The sequence below is a fragment of the Sarcophilus harrisii genome, chromosome 2 (assembly GCF_902635505.1).
Source record: "Sarcophilus harrisii chromosome 2, mSarHar1.11, whole genome shotgun sequence".
Lineage (NCBI taxonomy): Eukaryota > Metazoa > Chordata > Mammalia > Dasyuromorphia > Dasyuridae > Sarcophilus > Sarcophilus harrisii.
The window spans coordinates 453,241,742-453,261,502 of NC_045427.1; positions in this window are offsets into that span (position 1 = coordinate 453,241,742).

Genomic DNA, 19,761 nt, shown 5'->3' on the forward strand with positions numbered 1-19,761 from the left:
ATGAATAGAAACCCTTTAGCAAAGCACTCATTGCAAGTGGCAGACGCTGCTAATGGCTAGAAACCACTTCCTCAGCGAATCTTTTTGTTAGGCTGTTTGGCCCTGGGCCTGTGATCCTCTCCTAATAGTGCATCTGGAAAAGGTGCCTAGGCCCTAGTCCGCAAAGTGCAAGTCATCATCACACGTGTTTTTGTTTAGTGTTCTTGAATACATATAACTAGCAGAATTGGGTGAATTTGCACCTCCCGCTGCAGAGATCTGATACCAGAAGAAAAGGCCTCCTTGTCTCTGACAGGCAATGATAACTGGTGGAAGCAAACGCTATGATTGCCAGTTCCAACAGCAACACAGAGAAGAAAAGACAGTTTATCTCTAAACCCCAAACAATTTTCCATATTATGTCTAATTAGCCACTTGAAGTTTAGGTTGGGATAGAATAGTGAGGGCCAACTGATATATTGGTTAAGGAACTTGCAGTATTCCCATACTTGAACATGTATGGGTTCATTTCCTGTAGACCCTGAACAACTGAGCCCTCAAAAAGGGTTTTGTCACTATTGATGCTTCTTGCAGTTTCTTTGTTTATACTTATTTATGTTTCCAGAAGACTTGTAGTTTTTTATGATCTTAACCTAAGTGATCTGGTAGTCTGGGAGTGCAAGTCTGAGAATGAGAACAAATGATCCAAGGGACACTTCAGCCATGGACTTTCCCAGCCCAGGGATAGTCACTTCCCATAAAAAGTCTCTTTTTGTAACTCAGACATTTCCCTCAGTCTATTGGCTGCTCCTTGGCATGGACAAAAAACTGTACACTGACCAATGGAAGTGCCACATTAGGCAAACTACTTGGCTATGTAACATCACTATCCTATATGAGCCTTCTGGAGTTTTACCTCCTCATTTCCAATCTCTTTTAATTTCCCCAGGTTAAGATTTTAATAACTTGAAGGAATATTGCCAGTGGGACAACTAGGAGGTACAGTGGAGAGAGAACTGTCTCTGGAGTCAGAAGTAGCTAAGATAAAATGTGACCTCAGACATTTATTAGCTATGTGACCCGGGGAAGGTTACTTAACCTTGTTTGCTTCAGTTTCCTTGCCTGCACAATGGATTGGAGGAAGAAATGTCAAAATAGTCTTGTATCTTTGTCAAGAAAACCCCCACATAGAATCATGAAGATCAGCAAACTGAACAAAAACAAAAATGTCAGTGCTTCTTTATCTTTTGTCTCCCCTCTCCCCACTTCACTGATTTTTCAATGTTATTCTTCCCAAGAAATTGATCATTTGTAGGGAAATGTGGAATTTAATCAATGGAATGTTAGTTCTTTCTTTCCTTCTCTTGACTCTTAAATATTTCCTTAAATTTTTAGTCTTATCTGTTTTTTATTATTTTCAGTGGTCTAACAATTACTTTGGACAAGCAATTATTTAATTTATTTAGATAGATTTATCTCAGGGTTCATTGATTAGGTACTGATGTCAATCATTGGCACAATACAGAAACAATTATCTGCAGATTTTTTATAATGCTTAGAGCATAGACTCATCTGTATATTAAAAAAAAAGAGAACTCAGGGTACCAATAACCTTATACAGACTACAAATATATAGGTAGTATATGATATGGGAAAGATTCCTTTCTTTGTGACTCCCAACCCCCCCTAGTTAATGTACACCCCAATCTTCTATTGGAATACAAAGGGACCAGGATTTGTGAGTTAAAGGGCAATTACATTAACTGGGGGGATTGGGAGTCACAAAAAAAGAAATCTTTCCTACATCAGTATAGAAAAATGGAATTTTACAGGAATCGAGGGGAAGCTAAAGGTAAATGTTTCAGAAGGGAAGAGGACCTTTAACAGTTGATCAGAATAAAAACTATCATTTGTTTCCCAACCTTGCTAATGCAATTGGGGTGACTGAGTCAGTGTCTTCTTGACAGGTGTGAAACTGTGTCCCCTTTAATCTGTAAAATAATCACTCTGAAATTGTGTCCTCTTTGATTCCTGGCCTCCCAGACTCCAGAGAGTTTAGAAGAAGGCTTATTTTTCAGGCTGGGCTTTTCTAAGGCAAATCATCTCCCACCGCCAATGCCTAGCCTGATTTGAATTCAGGAAGCCTTTAGAGTGATTTTCATTCATTTGGAGATCTGGGACTGATATTGATAAGTATCTAGGCCTGGGGGCATTGTCTTTCTTTTCAACAGAAAGTTTAAGCTTCAGACTTCTAAAAAGGACAATTCTAAACTCCAGATCCTTGCAGAAGTCCAGAGTAGGAAGTAGTCATTTGTCAAGGGACCTCTCCCTTTTGGCACTGCTGCCTACCAGGACTCCTGCTCTCTATGAAGAGACATTCTCTTCTCAGTACTAACGTCTATTCCCTACCAGGATTTTGCCACTGAGGCAATTCTCAGTGCCAGTAAAATTTCCTTTTTTGCTACTAATATTTCAGGTTCATGAATTCTTTCATGTTGGACCTGTACTTCTGATCAAAAGGGGGATTCCCACAATTCTCTGCACTGCCACTAACTATGCATCATTCTGATTACATATGGCAGCAAGAAGTCTGAGCCAGGGTTTCTTTTCCATCACAGTTTTTCTTTTATTACAGGGGTAGCAAAATGTGAGCCAGAAATTCTTCTGCCACTGTATGTGTTAGAACCATAACCCAATCCCCCAGGAAAACTGGATTTGAGAATTTAAATTGACCCAATAATCCCAAACCCCTTTTACATGTCTAAAAGACCTTTGTCTCCTTTCTTGTATAACATTAGCAGAAGAAATCTCATGCAAGACTTCTGTCTCTTCGCCAGGTCTTTGATGTATTCCCTTAACAAACAGTTGCAAATATGTCAGATAAGGAAGCAAACTAATATATTTGTTGGTTTCTGTCAAACCCTATAAAAAGCCCTGTATCCTTTTGTTTCAGGCCAGGTGATTTGGATACTGATCCTGTGTGGCCAAAGTTGACTTTAATAAATTCTCTAATTAAAAATTAATATTTCTCAACTTCTCTCTATATCTTGGCACAACATATGGTCTCATTTGTGATAGGAATATTATGTGTTTCTATTGATATTGAATCAGAAGGAAAATGATATTGAGTTGGTATCCCTTTATTTAATTTTCTAACATGAATATTGGATTTCGTGCCATGCAAAAATTTTTCATTGCACTTCTATTGTTTTTAAGTTTGTGGCTTTTACAGAATGATTATCATTCTAAGGAAATATACAAAAGTATCTCTCAAAGAGTGAACTTCAGTGAATGTTGCATCAGCTATTAGCTTGAAGAAGTCAAATATTCCAAAGAATCATCCAAACACACAAGATAGGATTAGTTGCATCAGAATACAAAATAAGGTATGATTAAAAACAAATGAGCACTAGGAACTAATAAACTAGTGCTGTGAGAGACCATAATTAATTCTTGTATAATGGAATACTTAGTGTCACCACACATAATTTAAAACCTGACACCTCTTACCTCAGACATCTAGACAATCACTATTTGGGCTTGCATATTCACTCCAACTTCTTTTTATACTGGCAGATCTATATTCCCAGAGAAAGACTACCACTATATGGACTTAGGGTCTTAGAGATAGCCCTATGGAAAAAGTTGATTCACTTTTCCCATTAACCACTATAGTTCTCATGCCTTTATAGATGTTTCCACTTACACAAAATTAGCCACTCACTATAATGACACTTTTCTTTTGGAAATTTTATTTATTTTTAACATAATTTTTTAAAAATTGAGTTCTTAATTCTCTTCCTACTACCCCTTTCTGCCTATCAAGAAGGCAAAGGCAAGAAATGTGGTATCACATTTGGTATCACATGTGGTATCACATGAAATCATGCAAAACATTTCTATATTAACGATTATGCCAAAAAAGCGAGAAAAATGAAGGTTTTTAAAATTAAAAATTTGCTTCAATCTGCATTCAGATTACATTTGTTCATTCTCTAGAGGTAGGTAGCATTAAATAACATTTTTTCATCATAAGGCATTTGGAATTGTCTCAGATCATTGTATTGCTCAGAATAGCTAAGTCATTCATAGTTGTTAATGTGTACAGTATTCTTTTGGTTCTGCTCCCTTCAGTTTGTATCAATTCATATGTCTTTCCATGTTTTTCTGGGAAACCATCTTCCTTGTTTTTTCTTAAAGAACAATAATATTCCATTCCAGGAAGCAGGTGTTTAAGGAGGACTAGCATCTCTGATGTGAAGGCTTGCCTTGCAAGCCCTTTTCAGGCTGCTCATCTACCTTTGGTATCCACCTGACACTCAACCCTCACCTGTGCTCCAAGAAGCTATAGCATGTCCATCATCCACATTGTGGTGAACTGTCTCAGTAGATGGGCTAAACCAGGCTGAGGGTAACAGATGAGCTATAAACTCATCAGTGAATTTATAGATTATCTACCCCAAATGTGTGAAGACTTTCCCTGATGGAATGGACAGATAAGAACAGTTTTTTCCAATGGCCATAAAATTAGCTGAAGTAGGTACAATGTAATGAGCTTGGTCAGACATTGAAGAAGCCAAAGTAATCTACTTAATTCTGGACCATTGCCAGTCACTGTAACTTTTGTCTTTCCATTACACTTCAATAACTCTGGAAAAGAGAGTGAGGCTGATGATTTTGTGCAATTCTGCCTCTCTTAAATCCAATTCATGCTCTCATGTCAAAATAACATCCTGTGATATCATTGATCTTTTTTGATAACAAAGGATAACCAACAATTCTATCACCATCATAGACACCTCGTTCAGCTATTCCCCAATTGATAAACATTTCTTCAGTCTCCAGTTCTTTGCCAAAACAAAGAACTGCTATAAATGTGAGAAATAATTCACTTGGATTCTATTCTAATCAATGTTAATCAATTTAATATATTACATAAATCATATAAGAATAATTAGATGAGATAGGTTCTTATAATAGGTTTCAACCTTTAATGTGATGTTCACTATAGATTTGCCAGTTATGAAGCTCAGTTGCACTAGCACAAGAATGCTGACAAAGTTATCTCCATTGTTTTGTTCAAATTCCATGTCCAAATCTAGCATGTAGGATGCCTTGATTCTTTGGAAAGTCCTCCAATTATTTTTTAACTTCTGGACCACTCTCTCTTGTCCAGTGTGAGCAGTGACCATCTTATGATCATCTAGTGACCACTTAGTCACTGGAGATGCCTTGTGCTTTGCCCAACCTATGACTCTCCTACTGATATTTCATTTGGTCCTCTAAAGCAAGGTTTATCAACTAACGAGATTCTGTATCTTTACCGTGTTTCTTTAGCATTTGGGAATATTAAACCCTATTCTACTAAAAACAAAGTCCAAGGCACCAGAGATAACTCAGATCATGAAGACCTGAGGCCCACTTAATTAGAGGGGACCATGGATCCTTTAAAAAAGTGCCATTGGCTCAGTACTCTGCCTCAGTAGTTTTTCTTGTAAATTGGGCAATTATAATCCCTACAAATATTTTTGTTTATATAGTTTCTTTTCCTTTTTCTTTGAACTTTTTGGGATATAGACCTAGTAATGATATTGCTGGGTCAAAAAGTATGAACAGCTTTTTAGCCCTTTGGTGTTGGTTCCAAATTATTCACCAAAATGATTAGATTAGTTCACAACTCTACCACATTTATTAGTGTTCCAATTTTTCCATATTCTCTTTAACATTTGTTGTTGCTTTTAAAGCTTTACTTTTGATTCTGCCTTCTTAGAGATGCTTCATGCATTTTTTTTTTCATTTAGCAGCTTCTGAATTTCCACATCATTTCTATCAAACCAATCTTGATGTTTGTAAGAATTCTGACCCAAATGAGTAAATGCAGTACAGTATACCAAATCTCTGAAAGCTTCCCTCTCCCTTTCTGCTTTACTGTTGCCAACTGTGTGTAATTCAACTTTCCCTTCAAATGAACAACAAACTTCCTGCTCAGAGAAGTGTTCTAATCTGTTGATATCTAGTAGTTATTTTTCCTTGGGGCCATCACTTTTGTTGAATGTGAATATTTGTAGATTCCATCACTCTAAAATCAATGCAGAGGCTTGATCTGGTGTTGATTTGTTGATCAATTTTATGATCAATTTAGCACTCTGTACCATACATTACTTTTGCTACTCTCACATCATATCTGTCGCTTTTCCTTACAATGACACAGTCTATTAAATGCCAATGTTTGCTGTGAGTATGCATCCACAAAGTTTACTTTTGATGAACTTTTGATGAAACTTTTGATGAACTTTTGATAACTTTTGATGAAAAAGAACTTATGTTTGAATACAGATCGAAACATACTTAAAATTTTTTTTTTCTTCAGGGTTTTTTTTTTTTTGCGGCTGGGAGGAAGGAGGGAAAACTGTTTTATTTCATTACATGACTCATGGAAATATTTTGCATAACTTCACATGTACCTTCTCAATGTGGGGAGAGGAAAGGAAGGAGAGAGAGAAATCTGAAACTCAAAAATTTAAAAACAAATGTTAAAAACTGTTTTACATATAACTGGGGAAAATACAATATTAGACAACTTGAAAAAGTGCTCTAAATCATTATTGATTAGAGAAAGACTAAGTAAGACAATTCTGAATTACCACTTCATACGTATCAGAAATGACAAATGCTGAAGGAGAAAAGGGAAAATAGATATATTAATGAAGTGTTTTTGGTGTGGCAAACTGATCAAACCATTTTGGAGAACAATATAGAAGAATAATCAAAGGATTCTAAACCTGCATTTACATATTGCTGTAATCCAACAACATCACTACTTGATCCTCAAAGAGATCAAAGGAAAGGACAAGGACCTATATGTACCAAAATATTTTTTCAGCTCTTTTGGTGGTAGCAAAGAATTAGAAATCAAGGGGATGGTCATTAATTGGGGAATGGATGAACAAGATAGGTCATGTGATTTTGATGGAGTACTATTGTGTAATAAGAAATTATGAGGAAGTTGGTTTTAGAAAAATATGGCAAGACCTATATGAAGAGGCAAAATGAAGTGAGAAAATCTGGAAGATTATTGTGCACAATAACAGCAGTGTTATAAGGATGATCAACTGTGAAAGACTTGGCTACTTTGACAATACAATGATCCAAAAATTTCAAAGGACTCGATAAAAAATGCAACCACCTCCAGAGAGAAAAATTGATGAATTGAAATCAAATTGAAGTATAATTTTGTTACTTTGTTTTTCTTGTTTTCTAAAAAGAAACACAGCCAATATGAAAGTGTTTGGCATGATCTCACATGTATAATTGATATATTATTTGCTTTCTCAGTTGATAGGAAAGGAATAGGAGAGGAGAAAATCTGGGACTTAAAATTTTAAATGAAAAGAATTCTAAAAAATAAATTAATACATTTTTTAAAATGAATGGGGTATGTTGAGATACATTCTCAAGTATTTGGTTTTCCCAGTTTTATTTTATTATATTATATTATCATATTATCATTATTATATTATCATCCCTTAGCATTTCCTATTCTTTATTATCTTTTAGTTGGTTGTCCAGGGTTGAAAAGGATTCATTAAGGCACTCCAACCATTTCCAGAATTTGGAACCCACTGGTTGCTTCTCTTTTCTTTTTATCTTCTGGTGCCAAGAGTTGTAGTATAACTAGATAATTTCTTGAAATAGTGTGTTTTTATTTTTATGTTTTATTATATGTAATTATGTTATAGGTAAATGAAAGTGTTGATATTGCTGATGAGGTCATTAGATGCACCAGTTTTCAGTAATAAGTGATTGTTGCTTCCAACTCTCTTCTTCTCAAGGACTCCCTGCCATTCCTAGTCTGAGCCTACTTCTAGCACTGAAGTCACCCAGAGATGTTTTATCAGCTTGTCTTCTTTTGGCACATTGATGATAAAGCTCTCTAGGTCTTCATAATTTTTCTTTGACCTCATTAGGATTCATCATGGTGGGAGCATAGGCAGTGATGATTGTGGTATGTCACTTTGCTGCAAGAGATAATCATGCTGTCATCAACCTGTCATTCACTCTTTTTGGCAGGCATACAAGCTTGTTGACCAAATTAGTTATGATTGCAAAACTTATGCCAGCTTCATATGGCCACTCCAGAAAAACATGTATCCATTGCCAATAAGCTGACCTTCATTTGCTGACCCTCATTTGCCAGCCTTGTTTCATTTATGGTGATTTGGCTGTAATATCTGCTGAACTGTCTTCAACAATAGTTATTCCTCTTTCAGATCTACTAGATTTTGTGTTTTTTATAGATGTGTGAACATTGTATGTATCAATAGTGAGTGGAATCATCTTTGTAGAAAATTTTGTGTTTTTTTGTATGTTTTGACTGCCAGAGGGGATCTCCCTGTACCCCCCATCCCCCCACAGTAAACAGAAGAAGACTGTGTAAACAAAAGGTTGCTTAGACACCCTAGGGGCTTCCAAATTTCACTGATGCTTCCAGTGAAAAGATAACCTCTATGGCCTGGGTCTCCTATGTGCAGAGTTGTGATTACAGCCCCCAGTACATTTGCACCTGCTGCTTTGTCACTTGCCTGTTCTGGCCATAGGACTTTTGAAATAAATAAAAATGGTAAAATGGTAAAATCTAAATTAGATTTAAGTGAAACAGAATTAAACCAAAATGATCAACCCTGCTCTCTCTTCCTGAGTCATCACAGTGCAGTAGCAAGACAAAATCAAGATGACTGGCAATGGCTCAAGATGTAGTAGATAACCTTGGCAACCTACCGAGCTCTAAACACACCACAGCACCTGCTTCAGCTGCTTTCATGGCCACTGGGACAAACTGCTCTCTGCCCCTTCTACCAGGAGAAGTCTTCATATGGTGGGTGTAGACATCCCCCTATCTCATCAAAGGGTTTGAAACCCCTCATTTACCCTTAATTTGGTTTAGCCTATCTGCCAAAATAATTTACTTGAGCGTGGACTACTGTGTATGCTACAGCTTCTTGAAGCCATAGGTGAGAGTTAGGTGGATCAGATAGACATCAAAGGTAGAAAGCTACTCTAAAAAATGCTTGGCATCCCTCACACAGAGAGGCTAGTGTTCCCTGAATACACCCTATACCATATGATCGATTATAATTCCATGACAAAACATTTTACCTACCTCCTGATATAAAAGTGATGGGCTCAGAATATAGATTAAAGACTCGTTTTTTTGAGGGGGAGTGTGAGAAGGAGAAAGGGAGAGCAGAACAGAACATGGCCAATAGAAGAATTTGCCTGCAACATATTTCTAACAGAAGTTTTTTTTTCTTACTTCCTCAATGCAAAGTTGCAGAGGTAAGTGAGAAGAAACGAAGGTGAATTTTCATGAAGATAAAATAAGAACTTATTAACAATTACAGCTGTACAAGAATTAAACAAGCTATCTCATAAAGTACACGTAATGACCCTGAAAAATTATACAGCCTCGTTTAAACATCTCTGAAGAAATTAGAGCCATTTCTCTCCTTATCTCTGAATGTCAAAAAAAAAAAAAAAAAAAAAAAAGATAAGATGTTACCTTAGGCTAGTAAATTAAAAAAAATTCTTTGAATATTGAAAGTCACAAAGATAAACTACCTATCCCATAGTCTACTTTTCTGTTTAATCTGTTTTACTTTTGTGATTTCTTAACTAGATGAGAATTTGAAACAAGATTACTTCTAAGATCTCTCAACACTAAGATAATTTCACCATATTACAAAATCAGGATATTTAAGGGAATTTATGCCAAATGACCTCAGTCTTATATGCAAGTCTAGATAACTTGAAAGAAAATTACAAAAACCAGTTTACAATCTCTTTTGACTTAATTATAATGATTCATTTTCTTGGGTCTTTCTCCCTTACCTGGGAAGGCACTTCTTGGAATTTCTCTCTCTATAATCCAAGGTTCTTTTCCTTGTTCCAATTGTGATATCAAATCTGGTTTATAAACTTGATGTCCTGCTCACAAGGAAAAAAACAAATGACTTGGGTATTTGTTCTGGGGAAAAATCATCCTTGGATTAATTTCTAACTCTTTGTTCCTTAGGGTTTCTGAAGGATAAGAAAGTGAAGTATCATGGACAGCACAACAAAGGTATCTGTTTTATATTCTAAGAAGAGAAAATTCACTTGGAAAGAATGAACAACAATATCCTATTTTTGTGTCCAAAGTAAATTAGGACACGGATTACTTACCCCAAATTCCTACACAGAAAAATGCTTTATAGTGAGAAGTTTTATACCATTTATAGGTAAGGACTGATGAAACAAAATGACCTTGTCATATAGGAAAAACACACTTACCTACTAAGACTAGATTTCTGTAGTTCTCCAGCATTACATCCTTATACAGGTATCTCTGACCAGGATCTAATTGCCTCCACTCTTCCTGGGTAAAGTCCACAGCCACATCCTTGAATGTCAATGATTTCTGAAATACCAATACATTCCTGCTCAACCATCCAGTATTCATTTACATGTCCTTGGAGAGAACTGCTAGTGACTGAAGAAGAAAGGATTGTAGATACTGCTAATTTTCAGAGTTGTCAGTAATCCAAATAAAGTACATTATTTCCTGACTTCACACTTTGTGGCTAGAACCATCTATTACTAAATAGGTCAGGACTGGAGAACATCCAGCCTGTGGCCCTATAGGGCCAACAAAATCATTTGCTGGGGTAATTGCAGGTGATGGTGTACTGAAAGCTAGGTACAATAAACTCCCAGTGCTTGAATTTATAAGTTAATAATTTTGCATAGCCTATGGATGATGTTATAAATATCCAGATGGTCCCTTGGGATAAAAACGGTTCCCCACCCATAAAAAAGGTAGTACAAAAGATGTAAAATACATGGTCAGTGTCCCTGATGAAGATACAGTTTTGCCAGAGAGGAAAGCAGACATGGAACAATTGGAATATAGTATAGTTACATGGTAAGAAAATACTCATTAATTTAGAGTAGAAGGAAATCCACCTACATTAGGGAAACAAGTATATACAGGGCAGAAAAGACAATGGAGAGAAACCAGCACTGGCAATCATAACTGTGAATGTGAATAGGATGAACTCTCCTATAAAACAGAAAAGATATTAAAAACAGAATCCTACAACATGTTGTTTACAAGAAGCATTTGAAACAGAATAAGGATAAAAGGATGGAACAAAATTTATTGTGCTTCAACTGAAGCAAAAGAAGCAAGGGTAGCAATTCTGATCTCAGATAAAGCAAAAGTAAAAATAGATCTAATTTTAAAAGATAAGGAAGGAAACACATCTTGTTAAAGAGTATCATAGCCAATGATGTAGTATTAATATTAAATGTATATGTACCACATGGTACAGTATCCAAATTCTTAGAGAAGTTAAGCCACTTACAGGAAGAAAAGACAGCAAAACCATATTAATGGGGGGGCCCTCAAACTCCCTCTAATTTCACAAAGTAAAAAAGAAAGAAACTAAGGAGGTTAATAGAATTCTAGAAAACATAGATATGATAGACCTCTGAAGAAAACGGAATTGAGACAGAAAGAAATACACCTTTTTTGATGTATTATTTAATAATACATCAAATTGATAAAATTGATGTATTAGGGCATAAAACCTCACAATTAAATGCAGAAAGGCAGAAATAGTAAATATTTACTTTTCAGACCACAATGCAATAAAACTTATATTCAATAAAGGGCCAGGGAAAGATAGATTAAAAACCAATTGGAAATTAAATAAGCTAATTCTAAAAAAATGAGTGGGTCAAACAATACATCACAGAAACGATCAATAATTTAATCCAAGAGAACAACAATAATGAGACAATATACCAAAACCTATGTATGGGTTGCAACCAAAGCAGTTTTTAAGGGAAATTTTCTATCTCTAAATAGTTATATTAATAAAATAGAGAAACAGGAGAGCAATGAATTGGATATACAACTAGAAAAAGAACAAATTAAAATCCCAGTTAAATACCAAATTAGAAATTCTGAAACTCAAAGGAGAAATTAATAAAATTAAAAAATAAGAAAACTTCTTAACTAATAAAACTAAAAGTTGCTTTTATGGGAAAAAAATCAGCAAAATAGATAAATCTTTGGTTAATTTTGTTAGAAAAAAGAAAAAAACAAACTACTAGCATAAAAAATGAAAAGAGAGAAGTTAGCATCAATGAAAAAGAAATCAAATTTATTTTGCACAACAAAATTCATAATCTAAATGAAAAATGAATATTTATAAAAAAAATATAAATTGCCCAGATTAACAGAAGAAATAAATTACTTAAATGGTCCCATTTTAGAAAAAGAATTTGAACTAGCCATCAATGAATTCCCTAAGAAAAAATCTCCAGGGCCAGAGAGATTTATAAGTGAATTCTACAAACATTTAAAAAATAATTAATTCAAATACTATATAAACTATCTGGAAAAATAGGTAAAGAGGAAGTCCTGCCAAATTCCTTTTGTGACACAAATATGGAACTAATAACTAAATTAGGAAAAGCCAAAACAGAGAAAGAAAATTACAGATCAGTTTCCCTAATGAACATTGATGCAAAAATTTTAAATAAAATATTAGCAAAGAGATTACAACAGCTTATCAGCAGAATAATACACTATGACCAAGTGGAATTTATTCCAGGAAAGCCGAGCTAGGTTAGTATCAAGAAAACTTTTAGCATAATTGACCATATTAATAACAAAACTAACTGAAATCATATGATAATCTCAATATATACAGAAAAATCTTTTGCCAAAATACAATGCCCATGCCTATTAAAAACACTAGAGAGCACAGGAATAAGGGGAGTTTTCCTTAAAATGATAAGTAGACACTTAACACTTCCTAGCTGTGTGACCCTAGGCAAGCCACTTAACCCCAGTTGCCTCAGCCAAAAACAAAAACAAAAACAAAAACAACAAAAACCAAACTCCCTCCAAAACCCCACCAAAACAAAGCTAAGCTTTGAATTAAAAAATTGAATTATAAAAAAAATTGGTAAGCAGAATCTATCTAAAATCATCAGCAAGCATTATTTGTAATGGGGAGAAGCTGGATACATTCTCTATAAAATCAGGGGCGAAACAAGAATGTTCATCACCGCTATTATTCAATATTGTATTAGAAATACTGGCTTCAGCAATAAGAAAAGAAAAAGAAATTAAAGGAATTAGAATAAGCAATGAGGAGATAAAACTAATTTTCTGCAGATGATATGGTGATTTATTTATAGAATCCTAGAAAACCATCCAGAAAACCACTGGAAATAATGAACAGTTTTAGCAAAGTTGCAGTATATAAAAAAGCACCACATAAATCACCAGCATTTTTATATATTACTTACAAAGTTCAGCATCAAGAGATAGAAAACTTCCATTTAAAATAACAGTAGTAAAATAAAATATTTGGGTGTCTATCTGCCAAGACAAACCAAGGAACTATATGAACACAATTACAAAACACTTCTCACAGAAATAAAGTCAGATGCAAACAATTGGAAAAATATCAAAATGCTCATGGGTAGGCCAAGCTAATATAATAAATAAAAAAGGCAATTTTACCTAAATTGGTCTACTTGTTCAGTGCCATGCCAATCAAATTGCCAAAAGATTATTTTATAGAGGAAGAAAAAATGATAACAAAAAATTTCTGGAAGAACAAACGGGCAAGAATATCAAGGGAATTAATGAAAAACTACAAAAGGTGGTGGTCTAGCAGTACAGATCTAGAACTATATTATAAAGCAGCAGTCATCAAAACCATTTGGTACTGGCTAAGAAACAGGTGGATCAGTGGAATGGGTTAGATACACATGACACAATAATCAATAACTATAGTAATCTAATATTTGATAAACCCCAAAACTACAGCTTCTGGGATAAGTACTCAATATTTCACAAAAATTGCTGGGTAAAGTGGAAAATACTGTATCAGCAACTCAGTACAGACTACATCTCACACCCCACCAAAATAAGGTCAAAATGGGTGCATGATTTGGGGATGAAGGGTGATGCCATAAGCATATTAGGAGAGCAAGGGATATCAGATCTTTGGAGAAGGGAGGAATTTATGACCAAAAAAGAACTAGAAAACATTATGAAATGCAAAATGGACAACTTTGATTACACTAAATTGAAAAGGTTTTGCAGAAAGAAAACCAACATAAACAAGATTAAAAGGGTAATACCAAGCTGGGAAAAAAAAAAAATTACAGCCAGTGTTTCTGATAAAAGTATCATTTCTAAAATATATAAAGAACTGTGTCAAATTTATAAGAATACAAATTATTCTCAAACTGTTAAGTGGTCAAAGTATATGAACAATTTTCAAATGACAAACTTAAAGCTGTCTATAGTCATATGAAAAAAACCTTAAATCACTTCATTAGAGAAATGCAAATTAAAACAACTCTGAAGTACTACATTATACTTCTCAGAGTGTTTAAGATGACAGGAAAAGATAATGATGAATATTGGAGAGCATGTGGGAAAATTGGGACACTCATACATTGTGGGTGGAGTTGTAAAATGATCCAACTATCCTGGAGAGCATTTTACAACTTTGCTGTGCATTCCCTTTGATACAGCAGTTCTGCTACTGGGTTCTATATCCCAAGGAAATCATAAAGGAGGGAAAAGGACCCACCTGTGCAAAAAGGTTTGTAGCAGCTTTTTTGTGGGGGCAAAGAATATGAGTATGCCATCAATTGGGGAATGGCTGAATAAGTTATGGCATATGTAAGGGAATATTACTGGTCTATTAAAAATGATGAACAAGCAGATTTTAGAAAGGGCCTGGAAAGATTTACACAAACTGATGCTGAGTGAAATAAACAGAAGTAGGAATATGGTATTTTAAACAAGATTGTACAATGATCAACCATGAAAGACTTGTTTTTTTCAGTGGTTCCAAGTGGTTCAGTGATCCAAGGCAATGCCAATACACTTTGATAGACATTGCCATCTGCATCCACAGAGAGAACTATGGAGACTGAATGTAAATCAATATGGTGTTATGTTCACTTATTTTCTTCTTTTTTCTTCTGTTTTTTTTCCTCTTGTGATTTTTCCCTTTTGTTCTGATTTTTTTCTCCCAAGATGATTTATAAAGAAATATGTATTTTAAAAAATTAATGTACATGTATAACCAGAAAAAAATAAAGTAGAAAAGATGAAATACCAAGGGCATGTTACCATCAATAACTCAATTTGCTAATCTCGTGAAAATAATGAGAAAGGGAAAAACGTCAGTGCTTTGGTCTCAAAAACATCGTTTTGATTAATGGAGTGCAACAGTTTGCAGGAATTAATAGTTTGACTATATAAAATTAAAAAGGTTTTACACAAACAAAACCAATGCAACCAAACTTATAGGGAAATGAGAATATTGTAAAAAAAATTTTGTAACAAGTATCTTTGATAAAGGCCTAATTTCTCAAATATATAGAGAACTGAGTCAAAGTTATAAAACTACAAGTCTCCAACTGATAAATGTTAAAGAATATGAATAGGCAGATTTTAGACAAAGAAATCAAAGCTACCTATAATCACTTTTAAAATATTCTAAATCATTATTGAGTAGGGAAATGAAAACTAAAACAACTCTGGGGGGCAGCTGGATGGCATAGTGGATAGAATGCTACCCTTGAAATCAGGTGAACCTGAGTGAACTCAACTGCATCAGCAAAGATAAATAAATAAATCAAATAACTCTGAGATATAACCTCACCAATTAGATGGGCAAATATGGCAAAAAAAGAAAATGATAAATGCTGGAGGGGATGCTGGAAAATTGGAAGTTTAATACATTGTTGATAAATTCATGAACTGATCCAAACATTCTGAAGAGCAATATCTAGCTATGTCCAAAGGGCTATTAAACGGAGCATACCACTGCTATGTCTGTATCCCAAAGACATGAAAAAAAGGGAAAAGGACCTATTTATGCCAAAATATTTATAGCAGCTCTTTTTGTGGTGGCTCAGATTTGGAAGTCAAGAGGATTCCTATCAATTCATAAATGGCTGAATAAACTGTGATATATGATTGTGATGGAATATTATTGTGCTATAAGAAATTACAAGCAGGGTAACTTCAGAAAAACCCGGAAAGACTTATTTGAACTGATGCAAAGTTAAGTAACCGGAACATAGTACACACTATTAGCAATACTGGATGATGCATAACTGTAAATGACTTAACCTATTCTTAGTAAGACAAAGTCTTCATAACTAGTTATCACCTTTTTTATGAAACCAAACCTTTATCACCAACTGCTTAGACACCTCCACGTGCATAAAGGTATCTCAAACTCAACATGTACAAAAGTGAACTCATTCCATTTCCTCTAAACCTACTCTTTCTCCAAACTTCTCAGTTACTGTCAGATGTACCACTATTCTTCTAGCCAACTAGATTCAGAACCTTAGCATCCTCTTCAATTCTTCTATCTTCTTTCCCCACGTTCAAAAAGTTATATGATTCCATTATCTCTTTTTTCTTCTCACTATCCTCAACCATGTTTCCTACAGCTGCCAAATTTGTATGCCAAAGCAAATTTGTATGTCTAAAGTCTCGGAGATGTTACCCCACCACCCGTTTAAGATTCTTCAGTGATTCTCTATTGCCATTAGTATAAACCAGAAAATTTCTTGTCCATTAAAGTCCTTCAAAATCTGATCCCAATCCATCTTTTCAGATTTATTTCACATTCTTCTCTCCTTCATCAAGCCTATGTTCTAGCCAAACTGGTTTACTAACCATTTTCTGAACACTACATCATTTCCTACTTCTAAAACTTTGTAAACTACCACATTCTTGGGATTTTCTACCTCTTTCTTCACCTCTACCTCTTGCAATCCTAGACTTCTGTTAAAACTTAGCTCATATGTTATCTCTTACATGAAGACTTTCTTAAGGCTTCCTATCTTCCAGGTGTTAATATTCTTTCTTATACAAAAATTAGTTTTACTAACTTAGCATATAATTTATATTTACTTGGTAATATACATATGATATCCTTCCTCTCTTCCCTTCCCACTCTCACCTTTCACTGAGGTTAGGGAGTGTTCATTTTTGTCTTTGTATCCCTAGGACCTGGTAAAAGGCCCTTATATTCTAAGTGCTCTATAAATTTATACTGAATTATGACAGATGAAAAAATAAAGGACAAATCCTAATCTTTCTCACCCTTAAACTGATAGTACCTTACCCTGCAAAGTTACCTTGTATATCTCTTATATAGCTATGCCTCACATAATAGAATGTAAGCCCCACGAGGACAATTATTTATTTATATATTAATTCTTTTTTTTTTTTTTGGTAGCCCCATTCTTAACATATAGCAAGCATTTAATAAATACTTGATGACTTATTATACATATACAATGTGTGTTTATATACATGCACATATGAGTACACAAAAACATGTATGAAATAATATTAAAATGTCCCCTTTTGAACAAAGAATCACAAATTTAGACCTGAAGGGGCTTTAGTGGTCATTTACCAACTTCCACATTTTACAAATGAGAAATACATTAAATAATTTAGCTGAAGTCATACACAGAATAAACAGTAGAACTGGGATTTAGACCCAAATCTAATTGCAAATTAATTGCAAAAATCTACTGCAAATTCAGTACTTTTTTTTTTACTACATTATTCTCAAATGTGACAACACCTTATGATTCCAATATTTTTTTATAGACTATCTATAGGTTAGTATTTTCCAAAGTTAATTTTGCAACTGAACACATTTGTATTTGAAATTTATTTATAAGTACAGATTTAGAGTTTTGTGGGTATGAAAGTATGAAATAGTCCCAGAACAAAAGAGAAAATTTGGAGCAGAAAGAGGAAATTTAAGATTTTTATGCAAAAAAGTCATAAGAACATGATATTTTCATATAATTCTATTGTTCTATTTCCTAAATAAATGACTATAGAAATCTCTATTGAATTTTTGGTTTTGTTTTAAATTCATTGCAACCCATTGTGAAAAGATTTTCACTGGTAATAATGTTAAACACCATTTTCATGGGATATTCATTCATGTAATAACAATCACCGAGCAAAATATATTATAATGAGGTTCCCTAGGCTGTCTTGGAAAATACAATGAATTATGAATCTTCTTTCTCCCAAAGTCAAAAGAAACTAGTTTCTTTGAACATTATTATTTATAATAATGACACATAAACGTGAAAATCGCCCTATGATAGTTAATTAGGAAAGTGCCATGATATTTGACTTAACATAGACAAAAAAGTTACAAAAGGTCACTGTGAATACTTCTATTGGCATAAATTATCCAAGGATTCAGTTTTCTTGTCAAAACATGTGTAAATTAAGACTTAAGAAAATACCAATCAACGCTAAACTCAAGTTTCTCTGAATAGTGCCTCCAAGTCCAATCATCCTACTGGAGAGTGAATCACAAAGAACTCCCCAGAACAAGCACAGGGCATGGATTTCTTTTGGTGAAAACTTTTTCACATGTGCCATGTTTAGATCACTATTTATGTATCTTAACACCAACATTAAACAGTCACATTCATCTTTACTACCAAAATCCTTATTCTTCCACTTGTCCAATGAAGATCTGAAATCAACTTTGACTTTCCATCTTTAATAACCTTTACTGAATTTGTATTTTTTTTTAGTTTTTTTTTCTTCAAATATATCATCACAACTCTCTTTAAGAGATGTTTTTTTTAAATCAGGAAAAATAACAAATTTCTCAATCTGTCATTAAAGGTCCTCTACAATATGGTTCTTACTACAGAGCCTACTTGTTTCCTCTCATTTCCTAAGAAATATCCTTCATTGCAGGCAAGCTAGTCTTTACTGCTTCTTACAAATAACATTTCAACTCTAATCTTTGGTCTTTGATACCTTCTGCCATTTCTCTATAATTATCTAAATCTTATCCATCAAGGTCAGTTCCAGTCTCATATCTCAGAAAATCTTCTCATCCTTTCATCCATTCAATCCTTTCCCTTAGTCCTGACGCATATATTCTTGTATTATTTAACTTTTTCAAGTGTATTAAAATATTTTATTTCATGTACCTATCTTTCCAATGGGCCTATTAGGCTTTTAAGGATAAAGGTTACACTTTCTACTTTGTTTTATTCACAAGTTCAAATTCAGTTCTAGTAATATAGTAGGCCTGAACAACCTGCTGAATTGTTAGATGATAAGCATAGTAGGACAAGATCACTAAACAATGGCACCAAACAAAATGGGAACACTTTCAATACATTAGGGTCAAACAACAGAGGTACAAGTTCCTCAATAGGACTTAGAAAAGCTTGAAGACAAAGAAAAGTTTTCACTCTTTAAAACTAGAGATATAGCATTTGAGGAGGGAAAAAGCTCAACTCACTTGGGATATGGCAGTTAGGAGCACAGAATTCATTCTCTCTTGCTCAGTGCTCCCCTGTTGAGGAAGAATAAAGTCTTGAGAATGCAGAGCTGGGGAGAAAAAATCATGAGTGAAAGCCTCCTGTCTTTTGATTTTCACTTACTAAGCTAAAAATTCTTATAGAAGATTTGGGTATGATGCTTTATGCTTTAAGAAGCAATAGGGAGATCAAAAGGAATTCAAGAACAACATTTCCATCCTAACTTGAAATGATGGTTCACTGACATCACTTTCTGGGTCTCATACTCTTTTTTTTTTTTTTTATTAGATTCTAATCATTGTATCTACTCTCTACTGTCCAATGAAAAATCATTTCCAAAACATTCTGTTGCATAAC